Source organism: Triticum aestivum, chromosome 5D, assembly GCF_018294505.1.
Source record: "Triticum aestivum cultivar Chinese Spring chromosome 5D, IWGSC CS RefSeq v2.1, whole genome shotgun sequence".
NCBI lineage: Eukaryota > Viridiplantae > Streptophyta > Magnoliopsida > Poales > Poaceae > Triticum > Triticum aestivum.
In genome coordinates, this window is record NC_057808.1 from 502498322 (window position 1) to 502503185 (window position 4864).

Sequence of the window (4864 nt, forward strand, 5' to 3'; positions counted from 1 at the left end):
TCACGGCTACACACGCGGTTGATGCGTTTTAATTAAGGTCAAGTGTCAAGTTCTCTACAACCGGATATTAGCAAATTCCCATCTGCCACATAACCGCGGGCACGGCTTTCGAAAGATAATACCCTGCAGGGGTGTCCCAACTTAGCCCATTATAAGCTCTCACGGTCAATGAAGGATATTCCTTCTCCTGGGAAGACCCGATCAGTCTCGGAATCCCGGTTACAAGACATTTCGACAATGGTAAAACAAGACCAGCAAAGCCGCCCGATGTGTCGACAATCCCGATAGGAGTCGCACGTATCTCGTTCTCAGGACACACCGGATGAGCAAAACGTCGGGTTGGCATAGACCCTGGTTGCCCAGGGGGCGCCGGACATCGCTCGGTTTGGACCAGCACTTAGACAAGCACTGGCCCGGGGGGGTAAAATAAAGATGACCCTCGGGATGCGTGACTCCCAAGGGAAAAAGGCTAGGTGAGGCAAATGTAAAACCAAGGTTGGGCCTTGCTCGAAGAGTTTTATTCAAAGCGAACTGTCAAGGGGGTCCCATAAATCACCCAACCGCGTAAGGGACGCAAAATCAAGGAACATAACACCGGTATGACGGAAACTAGGGCGGCAAGAGTGGAACAAAACACCAGGCATAAGGCCGAGCCTTCCACCCTTTACCAAGTATATAGATGCATTAATAATATAAGAGATATTGTGATATCCCAACATAAACATAAACCGACATGGAGCAATCTTCATCTTCACCTGCAACTAGCAATGCTATAAGAGGGGCTGAGCAAAGCGGTAACATAGCCAAGCAACGGTTTGCTAGGAAGGGTGAAAAGGTTAGAGGCTGACATGGCAATTTGGGAGGCTTGAAGAGCAAATGATAGGTAGCGCAGCATAGCGATAGAACGAAGCAACTAGCATAGCAATGATAGTAATGAGATCCATGGTGATGGTCATCTTGCCTGGAATCCCGCTAGGAAGAAGAACGAGTCCATGAAGAAGATGAAGCCACGAAGACGAACGAATCCTCACGATGGCAACGACACGGGAACTATCGAGAAAAAGCACACAACATGGTAAACACACCACACATGAACAAGGCAAGAAGCTCAACCAAGTATGACGCATGACAAGGCTACATGAAGCTACTCATGACAAGAGATGATGCACACAAGAACAACACATCAAAGCAAGTTTAAATGAGGACGGAAACAACCTATAACAATTCCGGTAAGTCCCCATATGCAAATTTCGAAATTGGTCCAGAACTGAATAAACTTTATGTTCAAGTTGTTAAACAGCAAGTTAAAGAGCACCATGATGATCTACACGAAATTCTAGTCAAGTTACATATAAAGTTCATTAGATTCGGAGCTACGGCCTACAAGCTATGAGCAAAACAAGTTAAACATGTTATTGATGCAAAATGCATTCAAACATCAAGCAAACACCTCGGAACAAGGATGCAACAAGATAATATGGAACTACATGCAATTCTAAGCAAGTTTGATATAGAGCATGCTCAAAACGGAGCAACGGTGCAACACATGCACTCCAAACAAGACATAGCAACAAACTGACCATAACAGCAACTAGGCATCTCGCAATCATCAAAACAACAAGCTAAAACAATCCAACATGATAACAAAAAGCAAGGACATGGTGTACAGGTAAAGCATTACAGAACATGAACACTGATCTATCTCCAGAAATCACTAGAACATGCTCAAAAGGACATGGCAAGATTGCAAATAATAACAGATTACAGACTTAGCAGAAATCACTGGACATGGCAGAAATAACATCAGCTTGCAAGGTTTAGAGCAAGAAAGCAACATGCTACAGGAATATATCATAGCAAACAAAGGCATGACATGAATATACTAATTGCATAGAACAAATGTCCCTTACTGATCACGAGCCAAAAAGGCACAGAAGATATGATGGCACCCAGGTAAACATAGCAAGTTTCATAAACAGATTCAGACTTAAGAAAAACAGAGCATGGCAGAAATAACGATAAGTAGGCATGTTGGTGAGCTTGAACCATTCACTACAGAGCATTAAATGGCATGGAAAGGTAACCAGCAGCAAGAAGGCATAAATATGAAGCTAAGAATGGCAATAACATAGTCATAGGGTACATGGATCACTAGTAACAACCATGGCAAAATTGATTAACGTGTAAACAATCTGCCAGGAATATTATTTAGCAACTTGAGAGCAAGATTACTACAATCTACAGCAGGCTATAAATGCAAACAAGGGCATGGATGGATAGATCATAACAAGTATAACAAAAACTCCTTAGTGAACATCTCCAGATCATGCATAGAATGACTTGTAGCAGCAGGTTTACATGGCAACAAAATATAACAGACTCAGACTTGGCAGAAATGACTAAGTCACAGAAATCAGCAACATCATGGAGGCTACTTTGCATGCTTGTGCTAGTCACCACAGAGATCTTAAAAATACAAGACGAGCACCACTGTACATATGGCATGATGTAGAACAAAGCACATGTAGACATCAAGCTCATAGGATGCACACACAAAATGCAATGAAAAAGACAAATCACCAAGTTCTATAAACAGACAGCAGTTAACAGCATATAGCACTCTTGCAACGATGATTAGGGCATCAAGATGAGCTCAAACAAACATGGCACAATGGAATAAAATATAGAGCATCTCCCAATAAACATTTTGACATATTACACGCACGAAACAGAGCAGTATCTATGGAGTTATGATGCGATGAACAGAGCACCAGAATGTGAAATTAACAGGACTTGGAGAAATTCGGGGGAGGGAAGAAGTCAACCTCTCCTTCGGATCTGGATCGGGCTCGGTGGGAGTTCGCCGGAGAGGAAGGAGAGGCCGGCGAGGGGGGCGGTCGGGGCCGGCCACCGGGCGAGAGGCGGCGAGGGTCGTCGGGGACGGCGGGGCACGGTCGGCGACGAGGTCCGGCGGGCGCGGGGCTCGGGCGCCCGCGGGAGGCGGCGGCGCGGCGACCCGTGGCGACGGTCGGCGGGATCTGGCGGAGCGGCGCGGGGACGGCGCGGCCAGGGCGGCGGCGCGCTCGGGCGCTTGGGGCGGAGGCGGGCGCCTTGGGCGGCGGCGGCGGATGGGCCCGCGCGGGCCCCGGATGGGCTCCGCGGGCCGCGGCGGCGGGGAGGAGAGAGAGAGGAGGCGCGGGGACACGTGGAGGGCGCCGGTTGGAGGAGAGCGGCGGCGGGGTGACGTGGCGGGCGCTGATTGGCCGGAGCGAGGTGTCCGGCGGACACGTCCGGCGGCGACAATTTCGTCCGGTGGCGCAGAGGAGCGGGGTTAGGGTTTGGACTGCGCGAAATTCGGGGGGAGGCACATATATATAGGTAGAGGGAGCTAGGAGTGTCCAAATGAGGTGCGGTTTTTGCCCACACGATCGTGATCGAACGACCGAGAGCATGGAGGGGGTTTGGATGGTCTCAAGGGCTGTGGTGAAGAGGGGCTGGGCTGCAAAGAGAGAGGGGTTTCGGGCTACGCGGTTAACCGTTGGGGCATCAAACGAACTCCAAATGGAACGAAATTTGACGGGCGGTCTGTCGGTGCTATACCAAGGCCACTCGGCAAATACCGACCCATTCTGAGAAGGTTTTTCTCCCGCTTACGAAAAGAAAACAGAGGGGGTGCAACGGGTGCGGCGAGAGTGTCGGATCGCGAAACGGACAACGGGGAAAAGGACCGGATGCAAGTTTTGAAAAACATGATGACGCAATGCAGATGATGACATGGCAAAATGCAACACGCAAGCAAATGACATGGCAACGACGACGAATAACTGGAAGACACCTGGCGCATCGGATCCGGGGCGTTACATGAAGTTGCTTCGGTCATGCGGATAGAAACCTTCTTCAATGATTCTCCAAAGATTAGTATTCACATGATTTAAATGACGCTTAAAGCGATAGACCCAAGAATAAAATTCCACATTCTTCTCAATCTTAGGGGCAGGGCCGGCATGATTCAAATGAGTGGAAGGAAGTGGTCCACCATAGACAAGTGGAGGTTCCACATGGGTAAAGATGTCGGTGCCATTTTTACCACTAGAAGAAGGAGCTTTCTCACTAGTAGCTTCCCCCTTGTCGGAGTTAGCATCTGTCACCTTGTTAGCGGGATCACCCACTTTCAATGGTGCGGTGGAAAGTTTAAGCCCTTCTATGAATTTATTAAACATGCTTTCAACCTCGGTCGTCATGGAGGTCTTCAATGGGTCCAAAGCCACATTGAATTCCTCACGAGAGACCGCGGTTCCCCCATCGGCCGTAGACGAGAATGGATTCACACCGGAGTGCTCCTCCGCACCGTCTACGGTGTCAACCATACTCTTCGGATGGCAAAGTCCTTAATAAAGAGACGAGGCTCTGATACCAATTGAAAGGATTGATATAGTTGACTAGAGGGGGGTGAATAGGCAACTAAAATTTTTTAGCTTTTCTTTACCAATTTAAACTTTGCATCAAAGTAGGTTGTCTAGATATGCAACTAGGTGAGCAACCTATATGATGCAACAACAACAAGCACAAAAGCAAGCAAGGGATATAACACAAATAAGCTTGCACAAGTAAAGGCATGAGATAACCAAGAGTGGAGCCGGTGAAGACGAGGATGTGTTACCGAAGTTCCTTCCCTTTGAGGGGAAGTACGTCTCCATTGGAGCAGTATGGAGGCACAATGCTCCCCAAGAAGCCACTAGGGCCACCGTATTCTCCTCACGCCCTCACACAATGCGAGATGCCGTGATTCCACTATTGGTGCCCTTGGAGGCGGCGACCGAACCTTTACAAACAAGGTTGGGGCAATCTCCACAACTTAATTGGA